A 24,708-nucleotide genomic window follows, 5' to 3' on the forward strand; every position below is an offset into this window, starting at 1 on the left:
GCCAACTCTTGGGGAAAATTTCGTATCTGTTTCTACAGAAAAAACACTGGAAAATATCAGTGAAAACATACAAATGAAATCCTGAAAGCCATAAAGATTTATGTCTCTTGATAATTCAAAATAGGGACAAATATTATTATTTATGAAGACTAAATGCTAATGTTTCTATGCTACAATATTTAGTAGTAATAGTTATTCCCATACACTGTTTACATTAATCCTGACCATACTAATTCAGGGGATGAGCTGCTATTTATCTTTGTCTGTTTGTGAAGCCAGTTTGTTAGGCAAATGATCAATGTAATTTGCTTACAGTCATTCAGAAAACCAGTAGTCCTCAAACATTTGAGAAGCATCTTTATACAAGTGTTATTTTACTTTTATATAGAATATTCTTCTTTACCTAGACATTACCATGTTAATTTCAAACTCAACAGGCCTATACTGAAATATTCAATTTTAGGATAAACCAGTGTCCCCTGGTGACTCCCTTGTTTTTGTTGAGATAACTATTCCTCCCACCTTGGAACCTTAAAGTCTTCCTTAATAACTCCTCTTCCTTAAAGATTCCTCTCGTATTATGCATATTGATTCTGTCAGAATATCCCAAAATTCTGTTTTCTTAGTATGTTTTGCAGCTATCTTTTTGGTTCATTTCCAGCACCTCCATCTCAGATCTCTACTAATCTACTGGACTTATTTTCCTGCCTACCATTTTTCTTCCTCCAATCCATCCTATATATCAGTTTCTCCATCTTTTGGCATCTGTAAACCACTAGACATTGCAGGTAGAAACATATGAGTTATATGTACAATTTTAAAGTATTTTCATAATTTTAAAACAATAGTAAATGATTTTAAAATGGTAATAATAGCAATTATGAGTATTTATAATAATTATAACTGATAATAATGAAAAAAAACAATTATATTGCAACTTTCCTCTTACATGAGGATGTAGATAACTAGCCCTAACAGAGTTTGAGCAGTAGATTCCGTATAGTCTATTTCTTCATTTATTCTTTATTTCTACTAAATCGGAAAGACCTAACTTAAAAGTCATTGTGAGAATAATAGAGGAGAGAAAATGGCATCCATGGATTACAGTACCTACAGGCAAACTGCACCCTAGCAGGGCTACAGTGCTTATACCACCCAGCCCACTCAAGAATATGCACAGACCAGCCAGGCATATGGGTGGCAAAGTTATGGAACCCATGGACAGCCCACTGATGTAAGCAGACTGACAATACAACTTCTCATGGACAGCCTCCCACTGGTTATACTACTCCAACTATCCTCCAGGCATAACGTTAGCCTGTCCAGGAGTATGGCACTGGTGCTTATGATACCACCATTGCTATGGTCACTACCATCCAGGCCTCCGGTACAGCTCAGTCTGCATATGGCACTCAGCCTGCTTACCCTGCTCTTGGGCAGCAGCAGGCAGGCACCACACCTGCAAGACCACAGGACGAAAACAAACCTGCTGAGACTAGTCAACCTCAACCTAGCACAGGGGGTTACAACTAGTCCAGTCTAAGATGTGGACAGAGTAACTATAGTTATCCCCAGGTACCTGGGAGCTATCCTGTGCAACCAGTCATGGCACCACCATTTTATCCTCCTACAAGTAATCCTCTACACAACTGACTAGTTATGATCAGAAAAGTTACTCTCAGCAGAACACCTATGGGCAGTTAAGCGGCTATGGACAACAGAATAGTTGTGGTCAACAAAGCAGCTAAGGTCAGCAGCCACCCACTAATTATCCACCACCCCACAAACTGAATCCTACAGCCAGGCTCCAAGTTAATATGACAAACAGAGCAGCAGCTGCAGGCAGCAGAGTTCATTTTGACAGGACTACCCCAGTGGCAGAAGTCTGGAGGATTTTCTGGACCAGAAGAGAACCGGGGCATGAGTGGCCCTGACAACAATGGCACAGGAAGAGGGGGAATTTGTGGAGGCATAAGCAGAGGTGGTGGGAAGGAGGACACAGTGGAATAGATGCTGGAGAGCAAGATGGCTTCAATAAGCTTGGTGGACTTGTGGATCTTGATCTAGACCCATCTGTAGATCCAGATTGAGATTCTTATAACAGTGCAATTTATGTGCAAGGCTTAAATGGCAGCATGACTCGAGATGATCTGGTGGACTTTAGGCAGGATGGAGTTGTTAAGGTGAACAAGAGAATCAGACAATTCATGATATGTATCTACTCGGACAAGGAAACAGGAAAGCCCAAAGGCTATGCTACACTGTTCTACAAGACTCCGGAACTGCCACGGCTGTCCTGGACTGGTTTTATGGGAATGGTTTTCAAGGGAGAAAACTTCAGGTTTCTTTTGTTTGGGAGAAGCCTCTGATGAACAGCATGCAGGGTGGTATAACTCCCCATGAGGGTAGAGGAATGCTGCTACCCCTCCGTGGAAGTCCAGGGGGCCCAGGAGGTCTCATGAGAGGCTATGGAGGTCACAGAGATGGTTACTCCCACCAAGAGAGGCCCAGGATTCTTGAAGGAATCCATCTGGAGAAAGACATAACCAGAACCAGGTTGGAGACTGGGAGTGCCCCAATCCAGGGTGCGGAAACCAGAACTTCACCTGGAGAATAGAAGCAACCAGTGTAAGGCCTTAAAACCTGAAGGCTTACTTCTACCATGCTTTTTACCCTTGGGCAGTGACTGTGGCAGAAATGGCCCTGATGGCCTACAGGGAAGAAGGGGGGTGCTCATAGACCACAATGGTCCTGGTGGAATGTTCAGAGGTGGTCATGATGGAGACAGAGATGGCTTTCATAGTGGCTGGGTCATGTATCCAGTGGCTTTGGTGGATGAAGCTCTATTTATGATGTTGGCCACAACATTATGATTATTCCTTGCCTGTGCTTTAGTATTTTTCACCATTTGTGAAGATTAAAACAAATTAAACAGTATAAAAAAGAGTCATTGTGAAGAGCAGCAAATACTGGGTGGTCCTTCAACTAGTTCTGGTTTTTCTGATCATACAAGGATTCAGAAATTATGGAGAATTTTCTACTGTAGACATCCAACACCCTATCAGGAACTAATTAGGTTGAAGGCATGTCCTTCTCAAAAGTGGCTGAAATTTTAAGATAACTGACCAATGGATTTCTAATGAATTTTTGGTTGGATTTGTTATAATTATTTCTTCATATTCATTTTTGACATTCAAATGTGTCAAATATGGCCAATAGCACTGATTTCTTTCTTCAATAAGTATGAAGTATCTTTAAATAGTAAGAAAGAAATTCTTGTCAACTAATCTGCTTATATCAAAAATTGGTCTTTTTAGGAACTTCTCCTCTTTCTTCCTAAATGTTAAAAACTATATGTTGTCTCTGAAGTAATATATTCAGGATCCTCCAGATATTGAATGTTCCAATTAGATAAGTCATTGTAAATTAAAGAAACCTTTTTTACTGGATTTTTTTTCACTTAGTGTTCATTTGAGGATCTTTACTCTTGACAGCTAGAATTCCTGAGTATGAAGAAACAGAATCTTCTATTATCAACCCATTTTCTTACAAAGCATGCTGGAAATTCTTGGCTACAATCTGAGCATATTTATAGCATTTCTTATTTCCTTCAAACTCCAGTCAAGTTCAGGAGGCACACTTACATTGACAACTGTGAATAAAGCAGTGTTGGATTGCCCTAAGGTGTAGTTTCTGTCATTCGAGTCTTTGTTGTACATATTGATGGTACTGAGTCAATAACAATCCTAATGCACTATTTATCTACACCAAGGCTTACAAAATTATTAACAAACAAGAAATCTCTTCCCTTCTGGCATTAGTGTTAGTGATAAATAATTGTCAATCATGTCTCCTTTTACACATGTGATCTACTTTATACTGTGAACATCTCTGATTTCATACACCTCTGAAGAAAAATATCTGCTAATAAAAACGTAACAAATAGTAAATGTTCTTTTGCATTGTATTCCACTGACCTATTCATATTCTAACAGTTTCATAAATGATTTTGCAAATGGTTTGTTCTGCCTTTCTCCATAATGTTACTAATTTTCATTGGATTTATTTGCAACTTTGAATGGTACCTTTTTAGTTTTCGTTTCTTCTCTGCTTTTAGTGGAGAAATAGCAATATTTTACTAAAAGCTTTTGTTTTTCACTTGTTTTGGAAAAACTTGATAGATATACTTGAACTCTGCCTTGAAAATTAGAAGAAAGCTTCAGTGACTTCATACTGTTATTTGACAACATTTTGTAACAGACAACACATCAAGAACCAGGGATGATGAAAGGCTGGTCCACAAAGTCCAATCTTGAGATTTTCATCATTCTACTTCCTGTTTGCAATTTTCTTTTGTGCTGCTTATGAAGATGATGTATTAGTAGGGAACTTTGTTCTGCACACAGATTCACTGTGTACTCTCTCTGTAAACCTCTTCACCATTTACTTTGACAAGTTTATGTCATAGTATATCATTTATAATACTGCTTTTGTATTTTACTACTTTTATATGTCCAGTGGATTAATTTTAAACCATTAGTTCATTTTACATATTGGCACTATTAAACACGATAAAGCAGTTATAAGAAAAAATACAGTCATCAAATATAGACACTACTAAGCAAATTTTGTGAAAATGAGTCAGCTGAAATGAATAGCTCTTGTTTGCCAGATGTTACCTAAGACAATCAATCTACATATTCCATTTATGTGAGATATTTTAAATATAAGAGCTATTAAGAATCGTGATCTATTTTTATGCGAATTATAACTCACATAACTCTGTGTTAGACTATTGGCAACAACTAGTTTTTCACAAGTCTCATATTGAAAAATGGTGCTTTGTCCCTTGGCTTATGTTATTTTATCAAGTTACCATCTTTAAAACCCCCAAAATAATAATGATGATGATAATAATAATAATAATAATAATAATAAAAACAAAAACAAAAACCTTTCAGTGGCTCTAATAGCTTCTGTGATAAAAGTGGAACTCCTTAGCCTGACATTCTCAAGATCCCCTCAAAGGGGCTCCGTCTTACCTACTCAGATTCCTGTTTTATCCCTGCAGATTCACCCATATCTCACACCCAGGATGTCTGCTGGAAGATGGTTAATGTTTTGATTGTTTAAGGCAGTTGTTCATAATCTCTCTGTTCTTTCCTCATCCTATATGCCAGAACTTGTTAGCACAAATGGACCAGAAATCTTGGCTTTATTCTCCTCCTGGCAGCTCAGGTTCTTGCATGTGAATGGAAGGGGAGAGGGGGGCTGGGAGATTGGAAGCATATTTAAAATGCATTTTCAAACCATGTCTCCATTATTTGTTTGTGAACCATTCTTTTTAACCGGTTTTCACTCATTGCTTCCCCAAGTATGTCATTTGCTTTCTTGTTTCAACTTAATATTTACATCATTCTAATCATCTGAAAAACTTTCTCTGCCTTGTCTACCTTGCAAATTTTTCAGCTCCTAATGCTTTTCCCACCTCCTTAATAAAATCTTATTTACCTAGCTTGTCTGACTGCCTTTTCCTCTCTATAATTTCTCTTGAAATTACTTTCATCACAATTCTTTAGTTAGTAGGTTGCTTTGAGTCAGTGGGTTGCTCTGAAATATATACTTAAATTGTATATATGCCTTCAATTTCAATGACTGTCCATTGGCCCCAAATAGATTATAAGTACCGTGAGGGAAAACATTGACTTATATACCTATGCATCTGATCCAGGGCTTTCGCACACTGCATGATTGACAAATGTTGTGTTTGAGTAAACCTGCTTCCCATGATTTTACCACACATATAAACTAGATACAAGAACTTAAGAAAAACATACCTCTAAATAAAACATTCTATCTAGAAGTTTTCATTCATTCTTTAGAGCTTCCTCATCATCTTATTTGTATCCGTGACATTTTTATTTATTTATTTAACAAATGCTAGTATAGTATACACTGTGTTGCTCTTCTATGCACTTTATACAAATGTTATCTCATTTAATTTTTAAGATAGCCCCATGCAGTAGGTACTATTATCCCTATTGTACTTAGGAGGAAACTGATTTACTGAGAAGTAACTTGGCTAAGGTCACATCATTAGTCAATAATAGAGTCAAGATTCAAACCTACACTTTTAATCACTGTGCTCTAGGAATTTAGGCAATATCTTTCTCTAAAAAATAGGTTTCTCTCTTTGTTTGTAGGCTGGATGTTAAATCACTTAAAAATAACTACATTTTAGTGAAAAGAAATTAGGACACATTTTATGTTGGCATTGCATCAGAGATTAGTGGACATAAAAAGGCAGAAATTCAAAGCCTAAGAAGTTGTCTAATCCAAGTCCTGTGAGACTTTCTGATGACCTTTCTGCCATGGGTCATTATCTTGATAATATACTATAGTTACCCCGTGTCTAATTTTGTTTGTTTTGAGAGAGAGAGAGAGAGAGAGAGAGAGAGAGAGAATGAGCAAGTGTGAGCCAGGGAAGGGGCAGAGGAGAGAGAGTATCCTAAGCAGGGGCTCAATCTCATGACCGTGAGATCATGATCTAAGCTAAAATCAAGGGTCAGATGCTTAACTGGTTGAGCTTCCAAGGCACACCTCCTCCTAATGTCCTGTTTTAAAGTGTAATATCTTTTGAAGTAATCAAAAGGGGGTACATATCACAGACAATGACCTCATAGAGTAGAAGGTGCCCCTAGCTGCTGTTCTACAGGAGCAAGCCATTTCTACTTAGCTATATTCCTTAGGACCAGTTTTTCTCATTGGACACATATTATTTGGTGCCTTTCAATCTGTGCATAAATTGGACTGAATAATGAATGAAGTAGTTCTGCCTCTTACTAAATTAAACACTGGAAATTGTTTACAAGTTCTGTTGGCTCAGTCACAACAAGTTCTGTTGGCTCTTTTCCTCTCACTGAAGAATTTTTCTGGGATTCTCTTTTAGTCTCTGGTGGGAGGTACACCATAACTCATTGCCCTTCGGGTTCATGCTACCATTCCCATTGCCTCAAAATCTATTTTCCTCTACTTTCTTCTCTTTTTGAAATCTAGAGTTCTTTGAACTTTTAAACTTAGGCTTTTTTCTTTTTAAAAAATATAGTTCCCTTTATGAACATGGCTCTTAATTGCTAAGACTTCCGTTTTAAAAAAGATTTATTCACTTAGAGAGGGAGCATGAGTGGGAGGGGCAGAAGGAGAGGGAGAGAGAATCTCAAGCAAACTCTGATGAGTGAAGAGCCTATCACAGGGTTCAGTCTCATGACCCTGATATCACAAACCTGAGCTCACAACCTGAGCCGAAACTAAAAGTCAACATTTAACTAACTGTACCACCTAGGTGCACCATTGCTAAGACTTCCTAATAACTAAAGGAAAATTGCAATTTGGTTTAGAAAATACGTTCTTCCAGGAACATTTACTGGCTATGTTTACACAACTGAAGTGTAGAATTGAGTGTTATTTGCAGTGAGAATATGGTAAAAATCAAATGTGATTTATTTTATTACCAATAATGTCCCTAGGTTTTTCTAAAACTATCATAAAAGTTTAGGTCTAGATTAAATATATTTACTACCAATCAATCTTCTTTGGGAGTTGGAAGCCAAGGAGGCTTCATGTTTTCTCTATGATGTTTTATAAATTTGGGATAATTATTAATAGTAATATATTGATATTGACTTCCTGTTTGCTTTAAAATATATTTCACAGTGATTTACTTTGTTCTAGATGGAAGAAAAATAACTGGTGGATGGTCCTCTACAAAGAGTTAAGGTATTGAAATTTCCTTGTAATGGAGTGTAAGACCATGTTCTCTGTAAGTAGCAATCTAAGAATGGCTGAAAAGGGATTATTAAATAGGCATAGGTATAAGAAAACATTTTTTATGCTTACTAATGGCCCAAAAGAGCAGTATAGTAATAGGTAGAGAAATTGAAACTCTTGAATAATGGTTCTCATGTTTTGGAACTGAGGTGCTAATCTAGAAGACATTTATGTCTTGAGATCTGTGGAGTGAACTATATTTTTCCAGCTTGTGTGGAAAAATATAAAATGATTATCAAGTGACTAAATCTCAGAGATGATTATCAAGTGACTAAATCTCAGAGATATTTGAAAATTTTGTGATTTGAACCTTGATTTGCTAATGGTGAAATCTCCTCTTTCAGGATGCCTAAATCTATAGTTACAATTTGTGTCTGTTTAAACAGCAATTCTCTTAGAGCCAGGATATTATACTAGGGCCATTTTCTTTGTTGAGTGACTAATGTAGCACTATACATAAGGATAAAAATCATTCATTGGATTCTCTGTTTCATGTCCCCACCCTGGGCAAATCCCACATACTCTTAGATTGACTCTAAGACGTTCCCTGTGGCTCAACTCGGTGGTTCATATTTTCATGTTCAAAGTCTCCTGTAATATTTGATGGATAGAAGTGATCACCCCCTAGTTCTTTTTTAAAATTCTATCTTAAAACCCTTCCTTTTGAGGACACTACATAATATTGCTTCTTTTCTATTTTTCTGACCATTCCTTCTTGAATTTTTTACTGATCATCTTTATTATGATTCTAACTATGAACAATTGACCCTTAGCCTTCTTCTCTCTTTCTTTATATACTAGTTCTCAATCTGGACATTGGGTAAGATGGGGTTGAGTGTGCAGAGGGGAGCATAAAATGTGCTGAATATTTTTTTCAGACCAGCACACATGTCCAAATACCTCTCGCCCATATCAGCTGAGTAATGGAGAGAGGAGTAAGGACTGGTATATTTTCATATTCCCTCACAGATATGCTGGCCACATTGAGGGGACACTGTGGTAAAATTCTTAGGGATCTTATTCCTTTCCAGGTCTTCAGCTCTTGCTCTAGTGTAATGACCTCTCTGTACCACATTTTCAAAATGTGTGCTAAAATTTCCCACATAGTCATTTCACTTACCTCATAAAACTACTTCCTTTTTCTATTTTTCTCTCTTTGTTAGTTAACAGGACTTATCAGCATTCTCCTTGGTATATGGGCTTAGAGTTAGAGTCAGCTCCAACTCTAGAGTGATAGGTCATTGCTGTCATGAAACTTATAGTCCTATGAGGAATTCAGATATTAATCAAATAATCTCCTAATTAATTAAATGTAATTTCAAATAAGAGCTTCCAAAAAAAAAAAGTACAGCACTATTGAAGTCTAGACAAAGGAACATTATCCAGTTAGCAAATGTGTATGTGCAAGGCAAGGGGTCGATGTTTAAATAATGTATGGAAGTCATTTAATCAAAGTGATAGAGTTGATGGGTGAGGAATGGTCTTTCAGGAGAATGGAGCAGCATGTGTAAATATGCCCCACAATGTGTTGAGGCATAGAGGTTTTGAGAAAAGAAAACTGTAGTCACAGCTTAAGGAGACAGTAGGAGAAGGAAATTCAATGAACTGGTGTCATAAGAGCTGGCAGGATCCTATAGGAACGTGTAGGCTCTGATTAGGATTCTTTCTATATATTCAGACCTTTGGAAACTCATTGAAGAGTTTTGAACAAGTTAGAAACATGATCAGATTTTAGAAGATCGTTCTGGATAAAAGACACAGCACAAAGAATATAGTAAATTGTATTATAATAACATTATATGGTAACAAGATAATAGTTGCATTTGTGGTGAGTACAGTATAACATATAGGGTTGTCAAGTCACTATGTTGTACACCTGAAACTAATGCAACATTGTGTGTCAACTATATTTCCATTAAAGAAGAAGGAAAATATCTTTCTAGGTAAAATGTAGGGTACAGTGAGAAGGGTTATTCCGGGGGAGACCATCTGAAGGATGTTGCAAGAAGTTATGACCCTTGTAATAGGTGAAACAGAGATGGAGATTGAAGAACATGGATTAGAATCAATAGCAGAGATGTGGAGAGGATCTCAATCATGACTACAGAGCAAGATGGGCTGGAAGCATGTTGCCATGCATCTAGAGAATTGGGAAGACTTGGGATTTCAAAGCAAAGTTTGTTTCTTGGTAGTGATGGTGCTAGAGAGACAAGTAGAGACCAAATTATGAAAATCCTTCTGGGTGATTCTGAGGGCAAAGAAGAATGTCTGAAGGATTTTGAATAGGGCATCACAATCAGAAGGGGGGGCTAGAGAAGTCTTTCTGGTAGTATGGAGGATGGCTTTTGTAGAGGGTGGTATGAGACAGGAAAACATAATGGGACATAAACTAACACTTGTGACCAGGGAGAGGAGGGATTACATCCAATAAACATGAAAGAAATAGAATCACCAGTATTTGGTCCTTGATTGTGTGTAGGGAGTGAGAAAGAAGGGTGCCCAGGATGAATCTCTGGTTTCATGGGCAGGCAGACAACAGTGTCACTCACTTTAATGGGCACTACATTAGGAGGAGATTGAGAAGAAGGTGCTGAGTTTAGATTTGTTTAAGTCTAAACAAATTTAAATCTTTAAATCTTTGTTTTTTCTCTGTTTCTCCACTTGACATCCATGGTCTATTGTTCTTATTAGTTGGTTGGTTTTATTATGAATAAAAGTACCCACCTGTTCCTCTTTTGCTCCATGCCTCTTATGAAATTAATTGAGAAACTGTTATTTTTCATGTAAAACTTTTAACTATTTTTCATTTAGCTCCTGGAGGCCATTGGGCATGGATGCCTAGTAAGTAATTGTTAATAACAAACATGATTATTTTGGACATGGTGATAATGGAAATTTCTTCCTGCCAAAAAATCAGTGCCAATTTCAACCTGTCAGGAGTTTTCAAATACTGAGGAGGGGAGTCTTTTGCCTCTGTTTGGAGAGGACTATGCCTTTCTCTTCCTTATAGTCACTCACTCAAGGTTGACACATGGTATTTTTAATCAATTTATGTAAATAATATCAAACAATTTTCAGCCTAAAATGGACATTAGAAGTTACTTAGTATCCCGGACAGAATCTTCAGAATATTTCTCTTTCAGTGACATTATAATATATATTATGTCTCTGAAATCTTTTCAGAACATTTGAGTTAGTCGTTGAAATACACTAGAGATCTGTAGTCATATTTCCTGCATATTCACTGTTTAGTCATCAGTGAAACATTTTTAAAGTGTTTAATTGCAGACTGCTGCTGCAAAGTACTTAACTAGTAGCATGGTAAAAACAGAGTCTTGGTCTTAAGCTGGTAAAAATAGAGTTTTGGAGCTAAATTCCTTGTCTCAACCCAGATCTATTAATTTGTAGAATCTGTGTTATCAACCAGTCATTTTAACCGTCTTGGGTCTTTATTTCATCTTCTGGGTCAGGTTCTGTTGATATTTAATTACGTATTAGCCATCAGAATAAATTCTACTGACATGAACCATTAATTAATGTATACAATATATTTATGGAGCACCTTCTATATGCTGAGTTCTGACCAGGCTGATAAATTTAATACATATTTCTTTTCCAAAGAGAGCTCTTAAACTGAAGAGGGAAATAGACAAGTGAACAGGCACTGATAAAACAGTGTGAGACAAACTATGTTAAGTAGCCACACAAAGTTATAAGGGAGAAGACAATACAACGTAGGTGATCTCATCTTGAGAATTAAAGATTGAAGTGAAATAGTTCATGCAAAGAAAAAAAGAAAGAGTTTTCATAGGAGATCAAAGTAGAGAAAGAGGAAGACAAGATAAAGCAATTTTAAGTTTGTTGATTTAGGCACTGAGTAGATGAAAGACTAGAATAGTGGGCAAAGGCCATATTATAAAGGGTATTATATTTAAAATTATGGAGCCTCTGACAGATAGCTTTAAACCCCTATGTCTAAAATCTTAGAAATAACCAAAGAGGCATAGGGAATATACTCTTCAATCTCAAAACAATACGCTTTTATTCCTGAACAGAAAGACCTTTACTTGGACCTTTACTTGGATATGATGAAAGAATAGGAAATTCTGAAAAGTACAAGTTCTTTTTGAATTATGAGCAATATAAAAATCATAAAATTGAGGCACCTGGGGGGCATAGTTGGTTAAGTGTCTGTTTTCTGTTCCGGTTGTGATCTCAGGGTCCTGAGATTCAGCCCCACATCCAGCTCTGCGCCCAGCAGGGAGTCTGGTTGAAATTCTTTCTCCTCCAATGAAAAAAAATCTTAAAAAAAAAACCTGTAAAAATATTGTCATGATAAAAAAAACTTTGAGAAAGGGTGGGGAGGACTCTGAGTGTCTTTTTCTTTGAGTTCCTTGTCATAGAAAATAATTCCAGTTATGCCTCATTCTCCATTCTCATGATTATATTTTCCTTCCTCAAGACCTACTTGATAAAATACTCTTGGAGTTCTGAAATGCAAGAAAATGTCCTTTAAAACTAGACAGCTGGTGACACTAAGAAATTTGGAACTCATCCTAAAAGCTGAGGTATCTAGTAAAGTGGTTATCGGCCCCATTTCCAGTATTCCTGTGTCCAGACATCTAAGAGATTGTTTGTGTTAGGCCCCTGGGTTGGGATCTGAGTGACATCTATATCCTGAAATCCAAACACTTGCTTGGAACTGGGAACTTTTGCTTCTCTCTTTCAGCCAAGTACATAAGGAGAAAAGAGACAAACCATGTTGGGTAAGTCTGTTCCCAGCAGTTCTGCTCACTGGCCTTTGAGTACTAGGCACATTGCCTCCATGTACCTTTGGTCAAAAGGCATGAAAGGGATTTTTTGACATCTTGCATTGTAAGCACATAATGTATTCATTTGAAAAATTTTGAATTTTTGCTGCTCATATTAACTGCTCAGCAGTGGAAATTAGCTGTTAAAAAGCATATACACTGGGGGTCATTTTGGGAAAGAAAAGAATCATTTCTTACCTTGTTCTCTAAAACTGTACATTCCTTGGAGGTTTGCCCATCCCAGATTCTACAATAAGATGAAATAAATCACTTTTTTTAAAACTAAGATATGATCTTGAGTGCTGTAAAGTGTGAAATGATTATTAATATTCAGGTGTCAGAGAATGTTTATAAAGGAGAGTTTTTAGGTTCGTGATTATTCTTTAGACAAGAAAAAATGTAAATACTTGAAGGGATGATTAGAAGAGGAAAAGAAAAGGAGAGAAATGGGAGAGATTGATGGGTGGGGAAGGTTGATTCCAGACCAAGCACTCAGGGATCTCAGTTCTATTTTGGGTTTTCTTTTATACATCTTGCACTTTGCCCTAAGGTAAAGAGTTACAGAATTTCAGGCTAGCTTTTCTAACCATAATGAGCAAGCATTTATAGAAAGAGGCGAAAAGTTTTCTCAGCTGAGTACACCTGGTACATCTAAATATTAATGCAAAACCCTAGGGAATGCATTTCATGGCCACTATTAGAAAGGTGTAATTTAATATAAGTTGTGGTTATTTATTACTAAGAGGTACAGAAATAGATAAATAGAGATTACTTTTTCTGTATCTTCTTTCAGTCTCAAATGGCTTTAATTTTTTTTTTTTACATAGAGTAGAATTTATAAAGACATTTGGGAGTATCTGCTACCTCAAAGGAAAACTATAATGATATTTAATGGTTTCAAATATTTCATAATATCTAGTCAGTTCTGGGTACATTTATACTGCATGAAAAAAATCCAGTTCATTGGTTGTCTTAGAAAACTTGCTTTCTTCAGAGACTAGACTTTCAAATATATTTTAATGATTGCAATATTCCTGTTGTTCATTGTTGGGGCTGTACTTATATAACATTTTTCTGCAGAGTTATTGATGATGTATCTATCCTCATTCTGCATTATGGCACTTGGCAAAACACTGTTTCCTAATTTGAACTTTTCTGTGTAACCTTCAGGGGAAATGGATCCATAACACCATTGCATCAACTTTTTTAGTACATTATATTATTATATATCCATTTATAACTTACCCTCTAAGTGATCTCAGTCATAGTTGATGGCTTGGTTTCATTTCTATAGCAGTTATTGCCCTTGCTCATCTCACAGGACAGCAGTATCATTTAGGACGATGGCTTCTGGGAAGTTCATTTCACCCTTTCTGAGTGGGTTCCATGTAACTAGGAAGGAATTTTATTTTAGTAGATTTCTCATATGAGGACATGAGGGATATTACTGCCTTCAGTCCCTCAGTAAGAGATCATCAGCTTGTAAGCAGTGCTAGGGGAGAGGAACTGGAAAAATTTCTGATGCATACTGACTATCGCTTTCATCATGCTCCCTATGAGGTACTCCGACACATGGCCTCCTGTAAATTTTGAAATGACTCTGAAATCTGGCTACTAATTAGAGGCCTGAGATTTAAAAAAATTTTTTTTATTTAAATTCTAGTTAGTTAACATAAAGTGCAATATTGGTTTCAGGAATAGAATTCAGTGATTCGTCACTTACGTGCTACACCCAGAGCTCATCACAAGTATAGAGGCCTCAGATTTCACATAACTAGCCCAGGACACATTGTACCATTGATAAATTATTAAATTGGCATTTGACACAAATATGACTAACCCCTAAACTTCACTTGTTTTCCCCAAAGTGCAAATGAGGGAGCATGGACTATTTCTTAGTTACAGAGATCCAAGTATCAACTGTTCTCAGTTTTCTTACCAAATAGATTAAAGTCTAAACAACAGCAAGGGAATGAATATGTGATTGTCGTACAAACTATTTGGCTGTTTTTTTAAATATTTTATTTATTTATTCATGAGAGACACAGAGAGAGAGGCAGAGACATAGGCAAAGGGAGAAGCAGGCTCTCTGTGGGGAGCCTGATGTGGGACTCAATCCCAGGACCCTGAGATCATGACCTGAGCCAAAGGCAGATGTTCAACCATGGAGCTACCCAGGTTCCCCATAAACTTTTTGGCTGTTGATACCACTTTGCATACATACCACAGGCAGTGGCTGAAGTAAGGCACACACAGAGATCAGGCTTTGATGTTAATTCCACTGTGGGCTATAAGTATAATTTCTGCTTCCTGTGTGCCTCTGTTATTCTAGGTCTAACTCTGAGGGAGCCATGATACTCATTTCAGTTTGAGGTATTCTCTAAATTAGAAGAACCGTACATAAGTTGGTTTATTTTTAAGTTCAAAAGGCAAAAGTCATAAATGGAACAATTCTATATAGTACTGTATTCTGATTTTTTTACTCTAAGAATTGCCCAAATACTGTGAAATAGGTCAGGCAATTAAAGTATCTTTGTATAAAATTATGATATGATATAATTTTCTTATAAGATAGGTGTTAAATTATTCCCTATTATCAGCATTTTAAACAATTTCTTCTATATCCTACTTGGATAAGTAATAGTAATACCAAAAAATCATGGAAAGGTAGAGCTGTACACCTAGGTCTTCACACTGAAGAATAAAAAATTCAGGTATCAAAAGATAAAGTAATTTATTCAAGGTCATTCTGCAATATAGCAAAAAAAAAAAAAACAACCCATATTCAGAGCAAAGACAAAAAATTCAGATCTATGAATTTTTTACTTAAAGCTCAGTACATACTGTGCTGCCTTATAGTACAGTAACTATAAAACCTTGTATTGCCATTTTGAAATCGCACATGTCCTTTCATCCAGATGTTTCTGCTTTACCTTTCTCTATAACAGGAATGTAAAAATGTTACTTTCATTTCTAGGAACAGGTGACCTTATCTACTATATCTAGTTCAATGCTTTGCACAGAGAGGGCGTGCCACAGACATTTGGGTTAATGATTGTAATTGGAAATTGGTTGATACTTTTTCCAGAATTTGACCATACTTGAACAGGGATGAGGTCCATAAGGGCTGATGTATTTGAACAGGTCACATGTAGTATCTTGTTCTCTGATGTCTTCTTTTAATGTAAAGTGCTTGACTCACAATTTCCACCGAAGGCTCTGCTCAGATGGTTGTCCCTATTAGTGAGTAAACCAAGGTCACTGACCCAAGAACCAATTGCAGCCTATTTGTAGATTGGCCAAAACTCTAAAAAGTAACGTACCATGAAAATTTTTATCTAAAAAAGAATGATGAACAATTAGCTAGGGCAAATTATCTCTCACTCTGGTGCTATGAAGACACAGAAAGCAAATAAGAAATCTGAAACCACAGGTAGCAGAGGCCCTGAGAAGCCATACACAAGTCAGAATAATGAGGAAACATAGAGAACATAATGCATACATAGTAAAGGGGATGGTATCAGTTGGATACAGCTTCTTGGTGAGACTGCAGATAATAAAAGTGGAAAAATACATTTATGATTCTGAGAATATGTTAAGGTATCTTGTATGCTTGAGTGCCTTAGATCCTTTGTCCTTCTGGTTCCACTTCTTAAGAAATGAAGTTCCCGAGTTTCAGTGAGATTCCTAATCTTTACTGTCACATTGCCTTTAGAGTTACTTGCCTATTTCCTTTTTTGAAGATGTATACATGAATTTCTGTTGCTTACTAAGTAATATAACTGGACTTCTGGATCAACCCTAGAAGGCTTGTTACAGGGATATCACATTCAATGCTGTTGTTTTCTGTATGTCAGTCATATTTACCATGATCCTGAGTTGCACACCCTTTCTTTAGGCTCAGGCCAATTTCCATTATCTTTAATACAGTATAAGGCAACTATGATAGAGATGTTCTCTAGAGTAATCTCCAGGTATCTTTCCAAAGCTGTTATGCCTCAAGCACTTCCTTTAAGCTTTAAGCATCTGCCTTGGACATGGTCCTCTTGGGCCACTCTCAACAAAATATTTGGAAGGAGATCTGGAACTTGGTATTTTTAAATGGAAAAAAAAAGAAGAATTTGCTTCTGCGCTAAGCAGCAATCATAGTCTAATATAAGTATGCCACTGAAAATCCCTATGCCCTGCTCTTCCTTCATGGACCCTTGTGGCTTCTTTCTTTTTGATATGTTACCTTTGGCAATCTTAGTATTCAGGACATGCCAGTGAAGTTGGCTGAGTCTGAACCATTGTGGAAGTTTGGCTTTTGCATAGAATTCTTCTTGCCTGTTGATATATGTACTGGCCATCTGGACTTTATGCTTATGCGAATTCTGTTATCTCAGAGGTATTATGTCTAGTAAGCAACTTCTCATAAATTTTATCTGTACAGTTATTCTATGGATGCATTACAAATATAGTCAGATTAGTGCTGTTTCAGGTTTTGATTTGTTATCTATTCTAATGTTGCCTAGCAACTAGGGAATGCCCCAATTTGTAACTCTAAAGAGTTCATGATACCAAATACACATCTCATTCATTTTCATTGAGTGTTATGTGGCTTTTTGAAGTCAGATGTTCAAAAGTATTGTTTTACAGATGAGAAAATGGAAAGCTGATAACTGGTTTTTATTAATAAAGCAAGTGACTAGTAGATATATTAGTAGAATTACATATTTAGATTCCTAATCTAAATTATGTTGTTCCAACAAACTATGTTGCATTTAATTTTGAGTATAAGTGAAATAACCATTCTAGGTTGTATTTACCAAATAGTTATTATGTACCAGATCATAGGCTATACATTTCAAGTTTTTAAATTATGATATGGAAGAGAGAGACTTCTAGATGAGGTAGGTAGAAATGGCCAATCAAGATACATCTGAAAGAAATTAATTCACAGTTTATTTTAATAAATTATTTTAATAAATGAGATTACCGTGAGCTTTTGTAGGTATGAGCAGTATTTTACTAGTTGCAGTGTAGATGTGCCACAGTGGCAGGAGGTAATTGGACAAGAAAGATATGCAGACCAAGAGTAAGACATTTTCTTTTTGTCATATTTAGCATAAGACAAAAATATATCTTCCAAAAAAGAACATTTTGTGGTAGACACTTTCCTTCCTTTAAGGCATGACATCTAGTGGTATCCATTTACTTCCTTTGTGGCCATTTTAACTCTGGTCCTGAATTGGACAGAGCTGAAGTATCAGCATGAAGTGAAATGGGTTCTTGTTAAAATGTCCTTGGGATTGCCATGTGTTTCAGTTCTTATAGGTGACTGTCATGCATGGTTGCCAAGTCACTGAAGAGACAATGTTAGTATGATGACCTTGGGCACAGATGGAACTGCAGGATAGGGTTCCTTCTTTTCTCTTCCATATAGATAGTTTGAAGCTCATTTACACTGAGAAGGATAGCATGTAACTGTAAAGATGAAAATTTAAGAAACACTATAACAAAACAGGAGAAAGAGAAGAAGAGAGGATGATCAGACAGGTGAAGAGAACAGAGCCATATATTAGATTCTGTGTGTATTTTGGTCTGTTAGAAGAAACTGCATCCCAGAACTTTAAAGAAAGAAAATAAAACCATGAATGAAAGAGGAGAGATCACAACCAACACTAAAGAAATACAAACAATTATAAAAATATATTATGAGCAACTATATGCCAACAAATTAGGCATAGAAGAAATGGATGCATTCCTAGAGACATACAAACTACTAAAACTGAAATAGGAAGAAATAGAAAACCTGAACAAAGCCATAACCAGCAAGGCAATTGAAGCAGTCATCAAAAACCTCCCAACAAGTAAGAGTCCAGGGCCAGATAGCTTACCAGTGGAATTCTACCAAACATTTAAATAATTAGTACCTATTCTTCTGAAGCTGTTTCAAAAAATAGAAATGGGGGAACTTCCAAACTCTCTCTATGAGGCCTGAATTACCTTGATCCCAAAACAAGACAAAGACCCCACCAAAAAGGAGAACTGTAGATCAATATCCCTGATGAACAGGGATGCAAAGAAATCTCACCAAAATCCTAGCCAGTAGGATCTAACAGTACATTAGAAGGATTATTCACTACAACTAAGTGGGATTTATTCCTGGGCTTCAAGAGTGGCTCAACATCCACAAATCAATCAATATGATATAGTACATTAATAAAAGAAAGGACAAGAACCATACGATCCTCTCAACAGATTCAGAAAAAGCATTTGACAAAGTGCTGTACTTTGTCAAGGCACACTTTCTTCATTAAAGCTCTTCACAGCGTAGGGGAAGAGGGAACATACCTCAATAGCATAAAAACCATAGATGAAAAGCCCACAGCAAAAATCATTCTAAATGGGGAAAAACTGAGAGCTTTGCCCCTAAGGTCAGGAACACTTGGCGAGGATGAGCAATTGCTGTTCAACATAGTTCCTAGAAGTCCTAGCCTCAGCAATCAGACAACCAAAAGAAATAAAAGGCATCTACATTGACAAAGAAGTCCAACTCTTACTCTTTGCAGATGACATGATATTCTGTATGGAAAACCCAAAGACTTCACCTCAAAATTGTTAGAATTCATACAGGAATTCGGCAAAGTGGCAGGACCTAAATCAATGCACAGAAATAAGTTGCATTTCTATACACTAACAATGAGACAGAAGACAGAGAAATTAAGAAGCCAGTCTCATATACAATTTCATCCAAAACCATGAGATCCCTAGGAATAAACCTAACCAAAGAAGCAAAGGTCCTGTATTCTGAAAACTATAGAACCATGAAAGAAATTGAGAAAGACACAAAGAGATGGAAAAATGTTCCGTGCTCATGGATTGGAAGAACAAATATTGTTAAAATGTCTCTGCCACCTAGAGCAATCTATACATTCAAGACAATCCCTGTCAAAATACCATCAACTTGTTTTACAGAGTTGGAACAAATAATATTTGTATGGAACCAGAAAAGACACTGAATAGCCAAAGGAATGTTGTAAAAGAAAACCAAAAGTGATGGCATCACAATTCTGGATTCCAAGCTCTATTAAAAAGCTGTAATCATCAAGACAGTATGGTACTGACATAAAAACAGACATATAGATCAATGGAACAGCATAAAGAACCCTGAAATAGACCCTCAACTCTATGGTCAACTAATCTTCGACAAAGTAGGAAAGATTATCCAATGGAAAGAAGACAGTCTCTTCAACAATGGTGTTGGGAAAATATGACAGCCACATGCAGAAGAATGAAACTGGACTACTTTCTTACATCATACACAAAAATAAACTCAAAATGGATGAAAGATCTAAATTTGAGTCAGAAATGAAAATCTTAGAAAAGAATAGAGGCAGCAACATCTTTGACCTCTGCCATAGCAACTTCTTGGTAGACACATCTCCAGAGGCAAGGGAAACAAAGGCAAAACTGCACTATTGGGACTTTATCAGGATAAAAAGCTTTTGCACAGCAGAGGAAACAGTCAACAAAACCAAAAGACCTACAGAATGGGAGAAGATACTCACAAATGACATATCAGATAAATGGCTCTTACCCAAAATCTATAGACTTATCAAACTCAACACCAAAGAATAAATGATCCAATCAAGAAATGGGCAGAAGACATGAGCAGACATTTCTCCAAAGACATACAGATGGTCAACAAACACATGAAAAAATTCTTAACATCACTCAGCATCGGGGAAATACAAATCAAAACCACAATGAGATACCACCTCACGTCACTCAAAATGGCTAAAATAAACAAGTCAGGAAACAACAGATGTTGGAGAGGATGCAGAGAAAGGGGAAGCCTCGTACATAATTGGTGGGAAAGCAAACTGGTGCAGCCACTCTAGAAAACAGTGTGGAGATTCCTCAAGAAGTTGAAAATAGAGCTAGCCTCCAACCCAGCAATTGCACTATGGGGTAGGTATTTACCCCAAAGATACAGATGTAGTGATCCAAAGGGTTGCCTGCACCCCGATATTTATAGCATCAATGTCCACAATAGTAAAACTATGGAAAGAGCCCAGACGTCCATAGACAGATGAATGGATAAAAAAAGATATGGTGTATATACACAATGCAACTACTCAGCCACCAAAAAAAATGAAAGAAATCTTGCCATTTGCAATGATGTGGATGGAACTAGAGGATATTATGCTAAGCGAAATAAGTCAATTAGAGAAAGACAATTCTCATATGATCTCACTTATATATGGAATTTAAAAAACAGAAGATCATAGAAGAAGAAAGGAAAAAATAAAACAAGATGAAATTAGAGAGGGAGACGAATCATAAGAGAATCTTAATCAGAAAACAAACTGAAGCTTGCTGGAGGGAGTGGTAGGGAGGAATGTGGTAACTGGGTGATGCACATTAAGGAGGGCATGTGATGTAATGAGCACTGAGTATTATATAACACTGATGAATCACTGACTTCTACCTCTGAAAACAATAATACATTATATGTTAATTAATTGAATTTAAACGAAAATTTTAAAACATTAAAAATCTCATTTGAAAGCCCATGCTCTTTCCTTTACCATATCCTGTGAATGTATATCACGTTTTTCCCTTGTCCATGGGGAGAAGGCCATCTATTTTTCAAATTAAGCTTCTTATTTATTTTAGATGATATTTACCTATAACACACTATGGAAAACATCTCTATGTCTCTGCCTTGGGATAACATACTTTTTATCAAAGGAAAAAAACTAACGTTTACCAACTATTCCCTTCCCCTTGTAGAACTTAGGGGGGAAAGGAGAAAGCAGAAGACCACAATTTATGACAAACTGCAATTTATCCAAGTGCTTCTAAATGATCAAAGAGGGCAACAGAGAGATGGTTTCCTTTAAAAGGATTGGATTGAATTGGATTTCTGAAAGGAAAAGGATCCCCCAAATGGTGGGTCTTCAGATCAAGTGACATATTATACTACCTAAATGGCATTTAAGAACAGAAGTGTTTGGTATTCAACTTGAAGATGCCTGCACTGCTGTGATGCCACCTCTACTTGTATGATCCTGAACTCTAACTATGTGTATCAATCATATCCTTGATGTGAGAGAGAATGGAGGGAAACTGACAAGAGCAGTTTTTGATGATAAAACTAGGAGCCAAATGCAGGCAAGACAAACTGTGGGAGGAGGAGAGCTAGAGTTGAAAGGATGGAATTTTCTATAAGAAATACAAAGATTTCTGATACCTGACTCCTACTTCTATTAATTAGACTAGAGATTTATCTTTTCTGAAAAACATTCTAATCATATATCACTCACTTTAGTTCCACAAAGCAATGTTGTCATAAAATCATGTATACTTTTACCGATTTTAGAAATGAACAAAAGACATTGCATAAGATTGTACATTTATCATAATTATTGGCAGGTACAATTATCATCTTCATTATGAAAAAGGATTACAACTGAATGTACAGGTTGACAAATGTGAAAGAGTTTTTCCAAGAATAAATGGGTACTGAAGCATTCAAAAGTCTGCAAAATCTCAGAGAAGCCTAAATGGGATCTCTTCCAAAATAATTATAATAACAAATTATCATCATAGTCTCTGAAATATATTCAGTTAACAAGACAATTGGTCATCTTACAAATATTTATTGAGACTCACACTTCTGTGATGTGGGTTACAGGTAGATTGTAAGAATTAGAATCATCCCGAATGGAACTTACGTTCTAATATAAGGGACCAAAGCAACATGCAGAAACTAAGGTTGATCTGATTTAAGAAGTATGTAGTATTAACTCAGTTCAGTAGAAGGTGATCAGTGAGAGCTGCACGGAGGAAGTAGACACTTGAATTGACTCATAAAGGGGTTGGACAGGAAGAAAAGGTTCTCATTGTGTAAGCAAAGCCACATTAGTGGTATTAAATATGGTGTGCTTAAGGGCTAGGGGGGATAAGGCTGGCAGGCAGAAGAATGTATATTAAAGAGTGAAAAAAATGAAAGAAGTCAGGCTGGATCATAGAGAGACTTGAAGTCTCAGGAGTAGGGCTTAGTTGATTTATGAGAAAGATAACTGGCATGATATTTTAGGATAGATACAACAAAATCACTTATATTTTTACTGGTTTACTGTTTTGGGATATATTTTTTATTGGAGTTTGATATGTCAACATCTAGCATAACACCCAGTGCTCATCCCATCAAATGCCCCCTCAGTGCCCAATACCCAGTCACCCAACCCCCCGCCCACCTCCCCTTCTACTACCCCTTGTTCATTTCCCAAGTTAGGAGTCTCTCATGTTCTGTCACCCTCACTGATATTTCCCCCCTCGTTTTCTCTCCTTTCCCCTTTATTTCCTTTTAATATTTTTTATATTCCCCAAATGAATGAGACCATATAATGTTTGTCCTTCTCCAATTGATGTCAGCATTATACCCTCAGCATTATACCCTCCATTTCTATCCATGTTGAAGCAAATGGTGGGTATTTGTCGTTTCTAATGGCTGAGTAATATTCCATTGTATACAGAGACCACATCTTCTTTATCCATTCATCTTTCGATGGACACCGAGGCTCCTTCCACAGTTTGGCTATTGTGGACATTGCTGCTATAAACATTGGGGTGCAGGTGTCTTTGTTTTTCACTGCATCTGTATCTTTGGGGTAAATCCCCAGCAGTGCAATTGCTGGGTCGCAGGGCAGTTCTATTTTTAACTCTTTGAAGAACCTCCACACAGTTTTCCAGAGTGGCTGCACCAGTTCACATTCCCACCAACAGTGCAAGAAGGTTCCCCTTTCTCCACATCCTCTCCAACATTTGTTGTTTCCTGTCTTGTTCATTTTCCCCATTCTCACTGGTGTGAGGTGGTATCTCATTGTGGTTTTGATTTGTATTTCCCTGATGGCAAGTGATGCGGAGCATTTTCTCCTGTGCTTGTTGGCCATGTTTATGTTTTCTTTGGGGAAATTTCTGTACATGTCTTCTGCCCGTTTCATGATTGGATTGTTTGTTTCTTTGCTGTTGAGTTGAATAAGTTCTTTATAGATCTTGGATACTAGCTCTTTATCTGATAGGTCATTTGCAAATATCTTCTCCCATTCTGTAGGTTGTCTTTTAGTTTTGTTGACTGTATCCTTTGCTGTGCAAAAGCTTCTTATCTTGATGAAGTCCCAATAGTTCATTTTTGCTTTTGTTTCTTTTGCCTTCGTGGATGTATCTTGCAAGAAGTTACTGTGGCCAAGTTCAAAAAGGGTGTTGCCTGTGTTCTCCTCTAGGATTTTGATGGAATCTTGTCTCACATTTAGATCTTTCATCCATTTTGAGTTTATCTTTGTGTATGGTGAAAGAGGGTGGTCTAGTTTCATTCTTCTGCTGTGGATGTCCAATTTTCCCAGCACCATTTATTGAAGAGACTGTCTTTCTTCCAATGGATAGTCTTTCCTCCTTTATCGAATATTAGATGACCATACATTTCAGGGTCCACTTCTGGGTTCTCTATTCTGTTCCATTGATCTATGTGTCTGTTTTTGTGCCAGTACCACACTGTCTTGATGACCATAGCTTGTAGTACAACTTGAAATCTGGCATTGTGATGCCCCCAGCTATGGTTTTCTTTTTTAAAATTCCCCTGGCTATTCGGGGTCTTTTCTGATTCCACACAAATCTTAAAATAATTTGTTCTAACTCTCTGAAGAACGTCCATGGTATTTTGATAGGGATTGCATTAAACGTGCAAATTGCCCTGGGTAACATTGACATTTTCACAATATTAATTCTGCCAATCCATGAGCATGGAATATTTTTCCATCTCTTTGTGTCTTCCTCAATTTCTTTCAGAAGTGTTCTATAGTTTTTAGGGTATAAATCCTTTACCTCTTTGGTTAGGTTTATTCCTAGGTATCTTATGCTTTTGGGTGCAATTGTAAATGGGATTGACTCCTTAATTTCTCTTTCTTCAGTCTCATTGTTAGTGTATAGAAATGCCATTGATTTCTGGGCATTGATTTTGTATCCTGCCATGCTACCCAATTGCTGTATGAGTTCTAGCAATCTTGGGGTGGAGGCTTTT

General features: G+C 36.7%; 1 protein-coding gene and 1 pseudogene across 2 annotated transcripts in view; both read left to right on the plus strand.

The window, feature by feature from the left end:
- Nucleotides 1–24,708, plus strand: part of NRG1 (neuregulin 1) — a 1,076,683-nt gene that overhangs the window by 358,261 nt on the left and 693,714 nt on the right. The window lies entirely within an intron of this gene.
- LOC121489409 lies at nt 1,088–2,873 on the plus strand (annotated as a pseudogene).

This window comes from Vulpes lagopus, chromosome 4 (assembly GCF_018345385.1).
Source record: "Vulpes lagopus strain Blue_001 chromosome 4, ASM1834538v1, whole genome shotgun sequence".
Classification (NCBI taxonomy): Eukaryota; Metazoa; Chordata; class Mammalia; order Carnivora; family Canidae; genus Vulpes; species Vulpes lagopus.